We start from the raw sequence: 19,189 nt of genomic DNA, 5'->3' as shown, positions 1-19,189 counted from the left end.
GAAACCGATTCGACGACAAGTTGGGGGTTTGGGGCCAGCGCCCCTGGGTTCGGGGTTTCCAAAGGGGCAGCGCCCCCGCGGGGTTATAGGCAGCGCTCAAACAGGTCTTCGGATTTTATTAAAGGATACATAGTGGAAAAATGGAATTTTTGGAGGGTGATTATGGTAAAACTGACTAAGATCTTCAGTTTTGAAAACTATTGATTTCCTCATTAATTATAGATTCCTTTGATTTGTTTCCAACGATAAAATCTTCAGTTTTGGAAACCATTGATTTCCACATTAATTCCGTATTTCCTTGATTTGTTTCCATAGAAACTGATGATGCCTAACCCTAAAAACGAAACCCTATAGCTTGTTTTATATATAAACGACTCTCCTCTTTGAAGGGGATTTTTTTGGCTCTCATTTTTCTTCATACGAACTCAGAAGTCTAGCAATTTGGCTTACGTTTTCTATACCTAGATACGCAAGTGTCCCCTTGGGATTATTGTAGGCTGAATTTCTTGTAACCCGGACGTAGGATAGAAATATCAGTTCAGAAAGTGTTTATACGATCGAAGGGTATCCAGATCTCCACTATAAACTCTACCCAAGTTTCTAACACGTCTTTGCCCCAATCTATGTTTCTGGCAAACGATAAAGATCCAACCCTCCTCCACTGGAGATAAAAATTCGTTTATATGTCATTATGCATAGTCGTATTTAACAATTTGGATTGTTTTGATTGGGAGATTAAAAGGATGAAATATTAAAAGCAACCATATCATAAGGTTTGGTATATGTTATTTTGGGATTGTTCTAATAAAATATCCAAAGTGTCCGTAGAAAATGGCTTGCCGGTAACGGTAGGAAGGGGTTGTCGATTTTTTAATTTAGACGAGGGGTTAAGGTGGGTGTGTGTCGATCATTGGCGAGTATACATACTATCTAGGTGGGTCACTTAATCCACCTATCTTTTTATTTATTATAGGTAATATGTATAATATATTTGTGACCTATCTAAATTTTTACTAGTGGCCTATCTTAATTTGTTTGATATAGAAATTAACATAAATCAAGACTTTTAAATTCAATTTTTATTTCTTAATAGCCTAAATACTTAATTACTCATTAAGAAATAACACAATAGAACTTCTAAGTGATATTTGTGTCACATATTGAAAAGAGAATGATTAATTTTTAGATTAATCGTTTAGTGTGATATATAGAAAAATAGTTTAGATAGTATTAGTGATGATGCAATTGTGAAATATTTCAAGATATTAGACTTCGTTATAATTGTAAGAATTTTTTTTTTTATTTGCTTGTATGACATAACCTGCTATTAGTATTTTATTATTATTATATTTTTATATATCAATTTCATTTAAATTGTGAACCACGTAGGTTTCCATTCTAGACTCATCACCGGTGTCGGTGGTCATGAAGGTTAAGGATTTGATTAGGGTGTTTAGTGTGTCACTATCTAGTCATTGTGGAGCTTGAACAAGAGTTGAAGGACCAACGAGTTTATAACACCACCACTGCAGCAAAGGATGATGACATAGATTTGATCAGAGGAGGATATGACAAAGGTTTTTAAAGTTTTAGCAAAGGATGGAAAAGGTGGGTATGAGTTTAAAAAGATAATACAATGAGTTAAAAACATAAAATAAGGATAAAATAGTAAATTGAAAATAAGTTTACATCTTAAAGCTAACATAGTTAAACAAAAAGAAATCCATAAGAAAACCTTGTCAAAAGGAATATGTTTGTAAGTTCAAATTATTTTGGACTTCATCCAAAGAAAACAACAAACGATGTGGGTTATTTTTGAAGTTTTTTGCTTTTTTTTTTCTTCAAAATCTATTTGTATTTTGCGAATGCTAGATATTATATTGGGAGAAGAACACCACTCTAGTCTGCTTGACATCTTGTTCAAAATATTCTATAGAAAGGGAAAAAAATGGTTTTCTAGAAACAATATTTGTGAAGATCAATAAATTTCAAGGACAAAAAAAAATGTAATTTACCTAAAACTTCTCGTGTAAAGTTTCAGTTTAGGTTTAATCTTCATGACCATAAGATTAAATTGTTTCGTTTTAACTAAAATAGTATTTTTTAAATTTTTAAATTTTTGTCTGTTATTAGTTAAAGTTAAGACATATAAAACAACGGAATGAAATTTATGTGTTATAATAATGAAATTTCTTGTACATAACTGCATACCAGTGAGACAAGTGGTCGGATAAAACTTGGTTTTCATTGTCTAGCTACTTCGTATCGTATCTAAACTTAACGACAAATCATTTTCCATAAATAAAATTAAAATAAACCTCAAAGAGACTTATGTTCACTAATTACTCTTTTTATATTGATGAATAACCTTATATATATATATATATATATATATATATATATATATATATATATATATATATATATATATATATATATATATATATATATATATATATATATATATATATATATATATATATATATATATATATATATATATATATATATATATATAGGTTGATGTGAGACGGCCTAATTTTGTGAGACTGTGAGACGCATTTTTTTTATTTTTTTTAAAATTTTTTTTAGTTAATTCAAGTTCCGAAAATAATATTTAAAAAAAGAATTTTAGGATTTTTCCATTTATTTTGCATTTTAAAATTATTTTTTAGAATATGTACAGTGTAATATTCTATTAAAATATTTCACGTATTTTAAAAAAAATGGAATTTATTTTTATTTTATTTTTATTTTTTTTAGTTAATTCAAGTTCCGAAAATAATATTTAAAAAAAGGAATTTTTAGATTTTTCCATTTATTCTGCATTTTAAAATTATTTTTTAGAATATGTCAGTGTAATTTTCTATTAGAATATTTCACGTACTTTTCAAAAAAAACGGAATTTATTTTTATTTTTATTTTTTATTTTTTTTAGTTAATTTAAGTTCCAAAAATAATATTTAAATTTTTTTTTTATTTTTCCATTTATTTTGCATTTTGAAATTATTTTTAGATTTGGTTTCACGGTCTCACAAAATTAGAATGGTCTCAAATGAACTTGAACATATATATATATATATATATATATATATATATATATATATATATATATATATATATATATATATATATATATATATTAGCCGTTTACCCGTGCCAAGCGACAGGTGATGAATTATTTTTTTCAAAAATAAGTTTCTATAGGCGATTAGTTTTAATTTAATGATTAATTTTTCTTTTACGAACAATATATTTATTATTGTATTTGTCGCTTTTGTATATATTGGATATATGTTTTCCAATGTTGGATCCATTAGGTAAAAAATAGATCATTTCTATTTTATGATAACATATTCGATTCTAAAGAAAACAAAATGCTTTATAAATAACATTCACCATTTAAATATATCATAAATGTATGTAAATAATTGTATGACATTTTGGAAAATAGTTTCATTTATTGTTTATTATTGAGGGTTTAGGGTTTATGATTTATGATTAGGATGTGAATACTTTTAGTCGGATAATAATTCATTTTGAAAATTAGTTTATCTTTGGTGGGCGTTAGTTTTAGTTTAGCAAGGAGTCCTCTTTAGATGAATAGTATGTTTTAGAAACATGTTAATTACAAAAAACATGTGTATCGGCAAAATAGTTTCTTTTAGAGTATAGATTATGTAATTCGCATTTGAAGGTTAGGGTTTTGGGCTTAGAGTTTAAGATTTAGCGTTTTCTAAAAATAAATTATATAATCAAATATAAGTTAGCTTTGTAACAAAACAAACATAAATTCGGTCAAAATTGATGATTTTAAATATTTTAATATTTTGTCTATCTTTTTAAAAATGACATTAGTTTTTAATTCTGAATATTAAGTCGTATTGTTTTTAAAATTATAATATTGTATTGTTTTTAAATTAAACATACGTTGCAATTTAATTTTATTGTTAAATTTTAATTTCCATGTAGTAAATTGCTACCATATGTGTGAATATATGTGTTAATTAAGTTTATGTTCTCCGATCTCCAGTGTTGTCATTCAATATTTTAATTATTAAAGAATTAATACTCAATTTAAATGTATCTCATGTTCTTTGTTATTTGGAAAACAATAGTATTAAATGGTATATGTAATTATGATTTTGAAAATAATATTTAAACAATTTTTATCAAACCCAATGAACTCAATTGTAAAGGAACTTCAAATGTTTAATTGAAATTACTCCTTAGAATAAAAAAAACAAAAAATGTCATCAAAAACTAACATTAACCATTAATTTAAATCTTTAAAACATTAATAATCGACATTATTGTGAGAATAAACAAAATAATAATAATAAAATCAAAATAAAAAACAAACATAATCCTCATCTTTATAATCAGAAAACAAAGAGCAAATAAAGAAATGAGTTGCATTGAATTCACAAATCAAAACCCTCTAACTTTGATTCTCTGTTATCTGAACGTAGCATTTTCCAACAAAAAAATTAATAAATGTCTGCTCTTTTTTTACTCCAACTCCTTTGACATACCGAATTTATGCATAAAATTTTGCAGCCTACTGCTCTAAGTTGCTCTGCAAAAAGTAGAAGTGTTTGGAAACATACAAGCAATAAAAAAACAGCTAAAACATAAAAATAAATTAAAAGCAGACAACTCCTCTACTTGTTCTTGAGGTTTGATCTTCAACTATTGGTAGATTATGGGGAGCTCTAGAGGGTTGTTAAGTTGGGTCGGCTTAATGGAAGAGGTTGAATTCAATGAAACTGAGACAGGGGCAATATCGTCCAACAGGGGGAAAGCCAACAAACTTACGTGTGAGTAATCCAAAATCAACCAGAACATTATAGAAAGTTATACATCTGATCTAGAAAACAATTATACTCCTAATACAAAGAATGAATATAAATTTGTATTCCATGTATTAAGAATAATAAAAGTACCCATGTCTAGAAAAGAAAGTTATGGATTGATGATTAAAATTGAAGACCTTAGTTTAAGAGTTCTAAAATGGCATATATATGCTATTAAGTCGTTGTGATCATGTTTTCTTGGATATATATCTAAAGTTTATCCCATTCATGAATAGGAAAATATATGTATACAACAAAGAACCTTCGTGTTAACTTAACACATTGTAAAATTATAGCATTATTAAGAGATGCACAGAAGAAAAAATGAAAAAAAAAATAATGAACTTACCACTCAACATAAGGATATCATAAGCAAAATCCTTATGTGCATGTAATCCATCAACAAGTGACTACAAAAGAAAAAAAAACCACTCCCAATCAAATACAAATTAAGAAACCAATATTTTTCTAATATTACCCTCCAACACCATATTATGCAAAACCTTGACATTCCTTAAAACGAACTTTTGTCACATCATGTTATTGTGCTCTAGCTATGCTACTACTCCTAGAGAAGCTTCAAGTTCTGGAATTGAAGTTATTATGAGCTAAACACTATATGATAAGAAGTATTTGTAAAAAAACAATTAAAGGGCAACATGATCATTTCTTATGAAATATGGATCAAAATCATTGAAAAACTCCAAAAAAGGGTTGAATTATAACCCGATTCCTTTAGGGACCAAAACCGAAATATATAATTAAAATTAAGTACCAAAAATGTATGTCACTATAAAGAAAGCAAGAAAAAAGAATTGCTTACCTAAAAGTAAAACCTGGTGGGTTTTGAATTTGTCTCGTCTTTTCCTCCTTTATCTCCATTCACTTCATATATAATTCAAACACAACAATTGTTAACTTTTTCGACTAAATTATCATTAGGTAATATTAACATACCTGTTTCGAAAGACTTTGAATTTTTGAAACTGAATCAGAAAGGTATAGGCTTCCAACAAATAAAAATATAAAGAGATTTAATAGTTGTAGCACCTTGTTCCTGGTATGTGAGATTTATCTAAGTATTTTGCATTTTTAGCCTTGAACTCGGCGAGTTGTAGGCCCGACTCACCGAGTAGAGGCGGGAATTTAAGCACGTTTAAGTTGGCGACTCGGCGAATCCATATTCTGGACTCGGCGAGTCCGCCAGTCTGGAAGAAACCCTAATTTCAAGGGTTTGCACCCTATTTAAACCATGTTATGCGCCCCCAAGCTAGACTCCTTCACCCTCAGAGCATCCTATACCAAACCCTAACCCTCTCCTTGTGATTTGAGTGTTTGTGTGCTTGTTCTTTGAAGTTTGAAGAAGAGAAGGAAGGAAAGACCAAATGAGAAGGTGAAGAGCAAGGATCTAGGACCTAATCCAGAGTTCATTGAGGTATAATTCGGATCTATTCTGTTTCTATGATGATTTTCTATTAGAAACCTGTAACGCCCGGGTTTCAGGGCTAAGCATTTTTGTCAATGTAATAGTCTAGGTCAACTCTTATAACTCTTTTTGAAGTAATAAAGATGAAATATTTGAGTATTATGTGAATTATATGTGTTTATTATTTAATTATAAATGTATAATTAATAAAGAATAAAAATGAGCGTCAAAATTAAAGTGTGAGATAATCCCAATATCTCTACATAAAGTTGTAGAATATGTCTCAAGGTTTCCGTGCATATAAGGAACACCGAAATCCGAGTTATAACGAAGAAGTTATGACCCGTCGAAGTTTCACGACAGAACCAGCATGTACCGGGAAGCATGAATAGTGAATTTACGATAGAGCGAGATTTAGCCTTAGTGATCTAAACGAAAGTCGTAGAATATGTTAAACTAAGAACATCGATAAAAAGAACGCCCAAATCTGACTTCGTATGAAGAAGTTATGAGATTTTAAACAAACCAATCCTGTCCCGGCTTGTTAAAAATATAACTTTAAAAATAAAGTCAAAATTAGCCGACGGAGTCTAAACGAAAGTTGTAGAGTACGTCTTCACCTACGCGTGGATATAAAGAACGTCAAAAACGGAGTTCGTATGAACGAGTTACAAATTATAATAGCATATTTACGTATTAAAATAAAGTATAAATCATGTATACGTACACATATATATACATATGTATATATCATTAGAAAGGTATCGACGATGCGGTCATTATAAGACTAATGTTGAGTTCTTTCGATATTAGTTTAGTACAAATATCATTAAATCCATTTATAATAGTATTATAGAGGGGTGTTTAGTTGTTTATATAACTAAAAGGTCATTAAGTAATTATGGAGGGTAGTTTTTGAAAATTCAATTAGTATAAATAAGAGCCTTGGGCTCTCATATTTCTTGCACCATTCTCTTGATTCAAGAGTCTTTCTCTCCTTATTCCCCGAGCATTTCGGTCCCTCGTGATTCGACTTCTCTTTCTGTAGCTTAGTATAGTAAGGTGAGCGCTGAAGCGCTGCACGAATCTTTCTTAGAAAGATTCAGCGACGAAGTTCTGCCCCTGCAGAGCCCGACTCCTAGCTAAAACCCTCTTGTAAGTAAGTTATGCTTACCTTATTTTAATATAGCTTATATTTAAAATTAGTATTGTTATTATGAACTTATAATAAATATTTGAGCTATTATTATAACTTATAGAAGTGTCGTTATAATATTTTTTTTTAACTACTCGCGGTACGGGGAATCTGGTTTAAAGGGCCGCATAGGGTTGTTGGATTTCAGAAGTGCTATATGCCAAAATGGTCCTGCCCTCCGGTGTTTTATGTCTGGCCCCTGTCTGTACATAGTGGTTGGAAAATATTGTTTAACGCTTATATAATAATAATAATACTAAGACTAATAGTTGGTCACGGTAAATATTAGACTAAAATTTAGCGATAATAATGCTAGGTTTCGTCGAAGGAAAATAGAATCGTTAGAAGCAAGCGCTGCCCGATTTTGGAATCATCACCTTAACAAGTGAGTGTATAGTTACTTTCAACTTACACATAGATATGAAGTATTTTATATAAATTACGTGCTATGTGTGCATATTATCTGAATACTTGCTATCTATGCTAGATGAACGTTGTTATACACGTTTTCAATGATTTAAACTGTATATGTATTTTATATCTACGAAAATGTTGGGGTAAAACATGGGTAGATGCAATAGGTGATGTGTGATAAAATGATGAGAGGCCTCGATGTTGATGTTGTTGATTTTGTCATCTAGCGGAGTATGGATGACGACCACAGACTCTTCTAGACAGTCCAGTGGAACACTAGCAGGCTCGCAACCTGTAGGTGTTTGTGAACGATATGTTCACCGGTGTACTCCATCCCCCACATGGTTGCCTTTAGGACATTTATTGCTGAGGAATCCCCTTAGCAGTAGTGTCCGTCCCGATGATGATCCTTAGGCTAGGTCCCTTATGATAGGTGTTTAGGGACGTAAAGTGAGGATAACGGGAACGGGTAATCGGGTTATTGTTGATCGATGAAATTAATAAACTTATTTATTGTGGGTTGAAAACCCTATGTGCTCACCAGGCTCCCAAGCCTGACCCACTCAGTTTTATGTATTACAGGTAGTGGTGCATGAGCATAGGTGTGATGTTTTGGACGAGGGATTACGGATATTGGCTTGTAGATATGAAATAATGTAGTAAGGCTTATATTGTACTGTTTATGCTTTTGATCTGTACGAACATGACATCCCGAGTCTTTTAATGAAATACATTTCTATGGAAATGCTTTTGATAAATCTTTATCATATTTTTGTTTTGGGACAAATTCCGCAACACTTTCATTTAAAATGTAACTCTGATTTTTAAACAAAGCATAAACAAACCGGTCTTTTCTGGCCGTGATTTTGGGGATGTCACAGTTGGTATCAGAGCATTAGTTTAAGCGAACTAGGAATTTGTAGGATTTCTAGACTTAAACTTAGAATGCTAAGCGATGATTGTGAGGTGTGAGCACTAGCTTATTTTAGGAATTGTGCTGAAAATGCTTTTATGTGCTAAATGCTTTGTGCATAATATGCTGTTAATTGTTCGGATCTATGGTCTGTTGCCGACCGGATCTGGAAACCTTATGTGTTTAGGATTCTAAACGTACGACTACGATATTAGAACTAGCATGTAAACGTTTCGGAGTGATAAGGACGATTTAAAACGTCTATCCTAAATAAAGATCTAAATTCACCTTATTCGGTGTATAGATCAAGATGGCAAGGACCCGTAGCGGAAACGTGAATGCAAATGGAGGTAGGAACCAACCCCCAGTGGTTCAGCAAATACCTGTTGTTGAAGAAGTTGCACCTGAGCCAGTCACCATGGCTGGAGTTCAAGCCATGATTCAGGCTATGCTAGCTGAACAAAGGGAAGAAATGAGACGGATGCTCCACGAAAATAGGGACGAACCTACCATACATGTTGAACCGACGGAGCCAGTTCCCGAGCCATCTGAGGAAGGGAACTATAGCCACCAAGTGAGTCAAGTAGGGACTCAAGGTGAGCAAAAGGATGGCCCAGAAGGGAGAAACAACAAGGATGGGCGGATGTACAAAAAATTTCTTGGGTGCGAAACCACCAAGTCTCTCAGGAAGCCCAAAGCCTGTTGAGATTATGGATTGGATCTCCGAGATGGAGATGGTGTTTGAGAGCTGCGACTGCAGCGAGAAGCAGAAGACTGTCTTCGCTGTGAGACAATTGAAAACTGTAGTCTTGAGCTGGTGAAAGCTATTGGCAGATACAATGCCACGGGGAGAAGCTCTGAAAATGTCATGGGATGAGTTCTTGGAACAACTGAAGGCGCAGTACTGTTCAGAGATAGACCTGATTGATCTGAACAATGAGTTCCAAAATTTGAAGAAGGGGAGAATGAGCATCGATGACTATGCTACTGCATTTACGGAAAAGATGAAGTTGTTTCCATACCTAGTGCCAACCGAACTTTCCAAAATTGAGAAATTCGCAAGTGGACTGCCGGCTGACTTTGGCCCAACAGTCAAGATGGCAACCACTCTGAAATCAGTTGTTCGAGCAGCTAAGAACGTGGAGACCCAACAAAAGGAAAGAGGTCTGGAGAGGGCTGAGGTTGGTGAGAAACGGAAGTTCAATGGATCCTCGAAGTCCAACAAGAAGAGTAGATTCTCGAAGTCTGGTTCGAGGGGAGGAGGATCAGAAGCGAAGTGGTGTGACAAGTGCAAGAAGAAGCACTTTGGGAAGTGTGACGGAGGGGTCACTTGTTACAAGTGCGGAAAGCCTGGGCACTACGCCAATGAATGCACCCTCAACCAGAAAGCCTGTTATCGGTGCAATGAAGAAGGGCACATTTTGAAGGACTGCCCGAAGAAGAAGGAGGCAGGAAGACCCAACATACCACCGAAGCCGAAGGCGAGAGCCTTCCAGATGACGCTCGAGGCTGCAAAGGAGGCAGCAGACGTCGCTTCAGGTACCTTTCTTGTAAATGGTTTGCCTGCAAATATACTATTTGATTCCGGAGCCAACTACTCCTTTGTGTCGCATAAATTTGGTGGGAAATTAGCATTGCCTGTAGAAAAACTAGATAATGCCCTGATTGTAGAAGTTGCCAGTGGCAAATTCGTACCTGTTAGTAATCATATTAGGAACATCGTCATTGACCTAAACGGAAACGAATTCCACGAAGAGCTATTACCCATAGAGTTAAACGGTTTCGACATCGTTTTGGGTATGGATTGGCTTAGCGCCAACGATGCTGAGATTCAATGCCGAAAGAAGATAGTAAAGGTAAACCCACCTGGAAAAGAATCATTTATGGTGTATGGGGACAAACGCAGAGTAAATTCTGGAATCATCTCCTTGATGAAAGCCAGAAAATGTTTGTCCAAAGGATGTGCATCATACTTGGCATTCGTAATCGATGCCAAGAAGGAGAAGAAAGAGGTGCAGAATATACCGGTTGTGTGTGATTATCTGGAATTCTTTCCCGAAGATCTTCCCGGATTACCACCTGATAGACAAGTGGAGTTTCGTATAGACTTGTTACCAGGAACGACACCGATAGCAAAAGCACCTTACCGATTAGCACCGACGGAGATGAAGGAGCTCATGACGCAACTTCAGGAGCTGTTGGACAACGGTTTTATTCGACCTAGTTCATCACCCTGGGGAGCTCCGGTGTTATTCGTGAAGAAGAAGGACGGAAGTATGAGAATGTGTATAGACTATCGAGAGCTGAATAAGGCAACGGTGAAGAACAAGTATCCATTGCCGAGGATTGATGACCTATTCGATCAGCTGCAAGGTTCGAGCTACTTCTCAAAGATCGATCTTAGGTCAGGATATCATCAGCTGAAGGTGAGAGAGCAGGATATTGAGAAGACTGCATTCAGAACTAGATATGGACACTATGAGTTCTTGGTTATGTCATTTGGACTAACCAATGCTCCCGCAGCATTCATGGATTTGATGAATAGGGTTTGTAAACCATTCCTCGATAAATCCGTGATAGTGTTCATCGACGACATTCTCATCTACTCGAAAAGCCAAGAGGAGCATGGCAAGCATCTACGGGAAGTATTAGAAGTGTTGAAGAAGGAGAAGCTTTTTGCAAAGTTCTCCAAATGCGACTTTTGGATACGGGAAGTCCAATTCTTGGGTCATGTTGTTAACCAGGAGGGAATAATGGTTGACCCCGCAAAAATCGAGGCTATGATGAAGTGGGAACGTCCGAAAAGTCCCATGGAGATTCGAAGCTTTCTAGGATTAGCCGGATATTATCGACGATTTATCCAAGGCTTTTCTTCGATAGCTGCTCCATTAAAAGCTCTGACTCATAAAGGAGCTACGTATACGTGGAGTGAGAAACACGATGAGGCATTCGAGAAGCTAAAGAAGAAGTTATGTGAAGCACCGATACTTTCTCTACCTGATGGAGTCGAAGATTTCACGGTTTATAGTGATGCTTCTGGAGTCGGGTTGGGTTGTGTTCTGACCCAAAGAGAAAAGGTGATAGCATACGCATCTCGACAATTGAAAGAGCACGAAAAGAACTACCCCACTCATGATCTGGAGTTGGCAGCGGTAGTTTTTTCCTTAAAGATATGGAGGCATTACCTCTACGGCACGAAGTGCAAGCTCTTCACTGATCATAAGAGTCTCCAGTATCTCTTTAATCAGAAGGAGTTGAACATGAGGCAACGACGCTGGCTAGAACTTCTCAAGGACTACGACTGTGAGATACTTTACCACCCAGGTAAAGCAAATATTGTTGCTGATGCTCTCAGTCGGAAAGTCAATCTTGAAAGGAAAAGGCCAAGAGCGTTAAGAATTGAAGTCGTCTCGACGATTGTGGAAAGTATCAGGAATGCTCAAGAAGAAGCTTTAGAGAAAAATGACCGAAAGGAAGAACGTTTGGGAAGAACGTTAGTGTTTGGTACAAACAGTCGTGGACTGAAGGTATTCCAAGATCGAATTTGGGTACCTAAGACGGGAAGAATAAGAGATCTTCTAATGGAAGAAGCACACAAGACCATGTACTCGATTCATCCCGGTAGCACTAAAATGTATAGGGACCTAAAACCCTACTACTGGTGGCCGACAATGAAGCTCGATGTTGCGAAGTATGTGGCCGAGTGCGTAACATGTGCGAGGGTTAAGTCACAACATCAGAAACCATATGGGAGTTTAGAACCTTTACCTATACCCATGGGTAAATGGGAAGACATCACCATGGATTTTGTGACTAAACTGCCCAGGACGAAGAACGGTCACGACATGATTTGGGTAGTCGTGGATCGTTTCACCAAGAGTGCACACTTCATAACAGCCAATGAGAAGTGGTCTATGAATAAGCTCGCAAATGCTTATGTGAAGGAAATTGTAAGACTTCACGGTGTTCCTCTTACGATTGTATCAGATCGTGATAGTCGTTTCACGTCAAGGTTTTGGAGGAGTCTACAAGAGGAGTTGGGTACAAAGTTATGTTTGAGTACTGCTTACCATCCGCAAACCGATGGTCAGAGCGAAAGAACGATTCAGACACTGGAAGATATGCTGAGAGCATGTACCCTCGAGTTCCAAGGGAATTGGGACGAGCACTTACCTCTGGTAGAATTCTCCTACAACAATAGTTTTCACTCGAGCATCAAGATGGCACCTTACCAAGCCTTGTATGGACAAAAGTGTCGTACGCCGTCTTGTTGGCTTGAAGCCGGAGAGAAGCAGTTTATGGGCCCCGAGATAGTCCATGAGACTGCTGAGAAGTTGAAGGTGATTAGGGAAAGAATGTTAGCAGCTCAGGATCATCAGAAGAGCTATGCCGACAAGAAAAGACGACCGATAACCTTCGAAGTTGGGGATTCCGTTTTGCTTAAAGTCTCACCGTGGAAGGGACATATACGATTTGGGAAACGAGGAAAGTTGAGTCCAAGGTTTATTGGACCGTTCAAAGTTCTTCAGAAGATAGGGAACCAAGCTTACAAGCTGGAATTGCCCGAAGAACTCAATGGTATTCATAACACCTTCCATGTGTGTTATTTGAGGAAATTCATGGGAGATGTTCCCGACATAATTCCAATCTCAGAGTTAAGGATGGATGAAAATAAAAGGTTGATCGAAGAGCCTGAGGCAATTGTTGACCATAAGACTAAGAAGTTACGACGCAAGATGGTCGACTTGGTGCTAGTCCGATGGAAACATTCGAATGGGCCGAATCTCACTTGGGAAACAGAGGATGACATGATGAGTCGTTATCCACATCTGTTTGCTGATGCATGATTCCGGGACGGAATCATCCTAAGGGGGAGAGAATTGTAACGCCCGGGTTTCAGGGCTAAGCATTTTTGTCAATGTAATAGTCTAGGTCAACCCTTGTAACTCTTTTTGAAGTAATAAAGATGAAATATTTGAGTATTATGTGAATTATATGTGTTTATTATTTAATTATAAATGTATAATTAATAAAGAATAAAAATGAGCGTCAAAACTAAAGTGTGAGATAATCCCAATATCTCTACATAAAGTTGTAGAATATGTCTCAAGGTTTCCGTGCATATAAGGAACGCCGAAATCCGAGTTATAACGAAGAAGTTATGACCCGTCGAAGTTTCACGACAGAACCGGCACGATACCGGGAAGCGTGAATAGTGAATTTACGATAGAGCGAGATTTAGCCTTAGTGATCTAAACGAAAGTCGTAGAATATGTTAAACTAAGAACATCGATAAAAAGAACGCTCAAATCTGACTTCGTATGAAGAAGTTATGAGATTTTAAACAGACCAATCTTGTCCCGGCTTGTTAAAAATATAACTTTAAAAATAAATTCAAAATTAGCCGACGGAGTCTAAACGAAAGTTGTAGAGTACGTCTTCACCTACGCGTGGATATAAAGAACATCAAAAACGGAGTTCGTATGAACGAGTTACAAATTATAATAGCATATTTACGTATTAAAATAAAGTATAAATCATGTATACGTACACATATATATACATATGTATATATCATTAGAAAGGTATCGACGATGCGGTCATTATAAGACTAATGTTGAGTTCTTTCGACATTAGTTTAGTACAAATATCATTAAATCCATTTATAATAGTATTATAGAGGGGTGTTTAGTTGTTTATATAACTAAAAGGTCATTAAGTAATTATGGAGGGTAGTTTTTGAAAATTCAATTAGTATAAATAAGAGCCTTGGGCTCTCATATTTCTTGCACCATTCTCTTGATTCAAGAGTCTTTCTCTCCTTATCCCCCGAGCATTTCGGTTCCTCGTGATTCGACTTCTCTTTCTGCAGCTTAGTATAGTAAGGTGAGCGCTGAAGCGCTGCACGAATCTTTCTTAGAAAGATTCAGCGACGAAGTTCTGCCCCTGCAGAGCCCGACTCCTAGTTAAAACCCCCTTGTAAGTAAGTTATGCTTACCTTATTTTAATATAGCTTATATTTAAAATTAGTATTGTTATTATGAACTTATAATAAATATTTGAGCTATTATTATAACTTATATAAGTGTCGTTATAATATTTTTTTTAACTACTCGCGGTACGGGGAATCTGGTTTAAAGGGCCGCATAGGGTTGTTGGATTTCAGAAGTGCTATATGCCAAAATGGTCCTGCCCTCCAGTGTTTTATGTCTGGCCCCTGTCTGTACATAGTGGTTGGAAAATATTGTTTAACGCTTATATAATAATAATAATACTAAGACTAATAGTTGGTCACGGTAAATATTAGACTAAAATTTAACGATAATAATGCTAGGTTTCGTCGAAGGAAAATAGAATCGTTAGAAGCAAGCGCTGCCCGATTTTGGAATCATCACCTTAACAAGTGAGTGCATAGTTACTTTCAACTTACACATAGATATGAAGTATTTTATATAAATTACGTGCTATGTGTGCATATTATCTGAATACTTGCTATCTATGCTAGATGAACGTTGTTATACACGTTTTCAATGATTTAAACTGTATATGTATTTTATATCTACGAAAATGTTGGGGTAAAACATGGGTAGATGCAATAGGTGATGTGTGATAAAATGATGAGAGGCCTCGATGTTGATGTTGTTGATTCTGTCATCTAGCGGAGTATGGATGACGACCACGGACTCTTCTAGATAGTCCAGTGGAACACTAGCAGGCTCGCAACCTGTAGGTGTTTGTGAACGATATGTTCACCGGTGTACTCCATCCCCCACATGGTTGCCTTTAGGACATTTATTGCTGAGGAATCCCCTTAGTAGTAGTGTCCGTCCCGATGATGATCCTTAGGCTAGGTCCCTTATGATAGGTGTTTAGGGACGTAAAGTGAGGATAACGGGAACGGGTAATCGGGTTATTGTTGATCGATGAAATTAATAAACTTATTTATTGTGGGTTGAAAACCCCTGGTGCTCACCAGGCTCCCAAGCCTGACCCACTCAGTTTTATGTATTACAGGTAGTGGCGCATGAGCATAGGTGTGATGTTTTGGACGAGGGATTACGGATATAGGCCTGTAGATATGAAATAATGTAGTAAGGCTTATATTGTACTGTTTATGCTTTTGATCTGTACGAACATGACATCCCGAGTCTTTTAATGAAATACATTTCTATGGAAATGCTTTTGATAAATCTTTATCATATTTTTGTTTTGGGACAAATTCCGCAACACTTTCATTTAAAATGTAACTCTGATTTTTAAACAAAGCATAAACAAACCGGTCTTTTCTGGCCGTGATTTTGGGGATGTCACAAAACCCCATTTAAGCCATCTTTATCCACCTCCAAGCTTGATAGTAGTATAATGGATTGAATAGCCACTGGATCTATCCATAAATGAGCTCTAGAAGCTCAGATCTAATGCCTTTATGGAGCCATATTGCATGAAAGCCTTAGATCTACTCTTTTAGTGCATTTTGAGCCCTAAAACCCTCATTGGAGTTTACCTACACGTAAAGTTGGAAACTTTACGTGTTAATCAAGCCCTAAGAACCTAGATCTATGAATGGAATGAACTGGATTCAAGCAGAATCGAGTATATAGTGAGTGCATGTATGCGACTCGGCGAGTCGTTCTTCTGACTTGGCGAGTCGAGTCGCGAGTCCCCAATTTTCCCCCTTTTCAAGTATGATGAGTAGGAACAGTGAGCCATAAGTGGACTCAGTGAGTCGAAAGCCATACTCATTAATGGAGGGACTCGGTGAGTCAATGCCCTGACTCGGTGAGTCCAAGGCAATCTTCTTGCCTTAAGAACAGTCTCGACGAGTTGTTCATACAACTCGGCGAGTCACAGACTAGAGTATTCATCAAATGAAGATGAACTCGACGAGTTGTTCATACAACTCGGCGAGTCGGATGAAGGACCATTGAATATCAGTGTAGAAAGAGAACTCATCGAGTCAATGCCTAACTCGACGAGTAGGGACGGAGTGAGGACAATCGAATTGATAGGGACTCAACGAGTTAGCAAGCCAACTCGGTGAGTCGGGTCAACTGGAAGTTGACTATTGACCTTCACTTTTGACTTGGTCAGGGGTTAAATGGTCATTTTACCCTAAGGACAGTTAGCAGTGTTTGACTGAGTCTTTTGTGGGAATTATAGCCGGAGGACTTTTGGAACAACAACAGCAGCAGCAGACAGACAGTTCCCGTACGGATCTGCAGCTACTTCGAGGTGAGTTACCTTCCAGTAGCGGTGGGTCTAAGGCCATAATGTCGGCCCACCAGTAGGAGACGTATGATAGATGATTGTCTTTGTGATATCATCTAGGTTTGCTACTACCTGATATGTTATGTGCTAGCATGATATGTTGAATGTGATAGTAGTAGAGTTCGGTTGTTAGGACCGAAGGGTAGTCAGACACCCCAGATACGTCTAACAGTATGTGATGATATGTTTGCATGCTAGCTTGTTATGTTATATGTGATAAAGGTAGTAGGAGGGGACTAGTCCTCGAGTTTGGTTGTTAGGACCAAAGGGTAGTTCAGGCACCCCAGATATGTCTGATAATCTGTTATGATATGATATGTGTTAGTATTAGTAGTAGGGGTGAAATAGTCCCTAAGGTTCGGTCGTTAGGACCGAAGGGTAGTCAGTACCCCAGAATGGCTTGACATGGGTAGTCAGCACCCCAGAACGGCTTGACACGGGTAGTCAGCACCCCAGAATGGCTTGACAGGGGCAGGTCGGGTACCCCAGAATTGCCTGGTAGTATGTATGTTATGTGATTGTATGGTATGTGGCACGATGGGGGAACTCACTAAGCTTCATGCTTACGGTTTTTAGTTTTGGTTTCAGGTACCTCTTTGTCGAAGGGGAAGGAGCTGGCGCGGTAGCGGCACATCATACACACGCAGTGTTTTCGGCATTTATGAGATTGTTATGGGATTTATACTCTGACCTTTTGGTAGATTTCATGTTTTGGTTTTCAGACACTACATATGTTTATGAAACGAATTGATCAGACAATGTTTATTTACAAATGTTTTAGCAAAGTATTGATTTAAAAATGAAATTTTTGGACATGAAAAATGGGTCGTTACAATAGCATATTGTGCTTGCATCTATTTCTAGTTCCTGGAAGCATCAAAAATCAATATACATATAAAGATAACATTTTAAAAGATCAGGTTTAGGCTTTCACCTAATATTAGGCATAGACTCATTTGAATTGCATGAAAAGTTTCTTTGATTATTAAAAAGAGTTGGTCACAGACAATCCGTTGAGATTGTTCTTTCCTATCGATTATAAGGACATTTGTGAATAGAAAATAATAAATAAATAATTAATAAGAAAAATTAAACCTCCTAATAAATTTCTGTCGAGAACAAAATGAAGAGAGTATTAGGAGTGAAAATTGCAACACCTGGAAGAACAACGGTTTTATATCCTAATAAAAACAAAAATTAGACATGTACCTACATTGACAATAGATTTCAAATCAGACAAATCAAAAAAGAAACTTCCCAAATGAATTTTTTAAAAAAACTATTAAACGCAAACACACACATAAACAAATCATGAATACACACCTAATTTTTATGTATAGTGAAGAGAGGAAAATTAAAAGGAAACACATACCTGATTCATTTCTTCTTTGAACTGGGAATTATGGTGTAACATCCGGATTTCTAGGTACATTAATTATTCATTTATTTTGGAGATTTTGGAGGGACTCGGCGAGTTGACGCTTAGACTCACCGAGTAGGATCACGAATTTTATCCGGTTTAATGACCGGACTCGGCGAGTCGACTAGTGGACTCAGCGAGTCCGTGCTGTTTAATGAAACCCTAATCCCCGGGGTTTGAGACCTATTTAAAGGGGATTATAGCCACCAATTGTGGCTACCAGACCCCTGAGTGAAACCCTAAGCGACCTAGAGCGTTCGTGAGGAAGGAGAAGCCATTTTTGATCCTTGTGTGGGTGTTTTTTCAAGAACAAGGTGACCAAGGCAAGAGGGAGCTGGAGAGGGTGCTATTTTATGGATTTCAGAGCCTAAGAACTTCATATTGAGGTATATATTCGATCCTTCTTCAGTTTTGGGTGTTAATCCTTGATAGGTAGGGTTTCTAGCCCATTTAGAGTGTGAATGATCGTGCAATTGGTCCCTTCTTGTGTTGAGGCTTTGGATTTGGATCCAAAGAGGTCTAGAGACCTTATCTCACTGATCTTTATGGGGTGACATTGGGTAATATGAGCTTAGGGTGACATATCGAGGCCATTTCTTCAAATAGAGCCATTGGGTCTTTCCATGGGCATTAACATCCAGACTTTACGTGTTTATATTGCTTAAAGAGGCCATATCTATGGGTTAGAGGAACGGAT

At 36.4% G+C, this 19,189-nt stretch overlaps 1 long non-coding RNA gene across 1 annotated transcript; it reads right to left on the bottom strand.

Moving 5' to 3' along the window:
* Window positions 1–4,510: 4,510 nt before the first annotated feature.
* On the bottom strand, window positions 4,511–5,863 carry LOC111911105 (uncharacterized). Its single transcript, XR_002856772.3, has 3 exons — window positions 5,680–5,863; window positions 5,360–5,442; window positions 4,511–5,266 (listed from the first exon to the last, which is right to left on the bottom strand). It is a non-coding gene; the product is annotated as an uncharacterized LOC111911105 (long non-coding RNA).
* Between the last annotated feature and the right edge of the window lie 13,326 nt (window positions 5,864–19,189).

This window comes from Lactuca sativa, chromosome 8 (genome assembly GCF_002870075.4).
Source record: "Lactuca sativa cultivar Salinas chromosome 8, Lsat_Salinas_v11, whole genome shotgun sequence".
Taxonomy (NCBI): domain Eukaryota; kingdom Viridiplantae; phylum Streptophyta; class Magnoliopsida; order Asterales; family Asteraceae; genus Lactuca; species Lactuca sativa.
The sequence above is the reverse complement of the archived record's forward strand: the minus strand, read 5'-3'. Positions and strand labels throughout refer to the sequence as shown.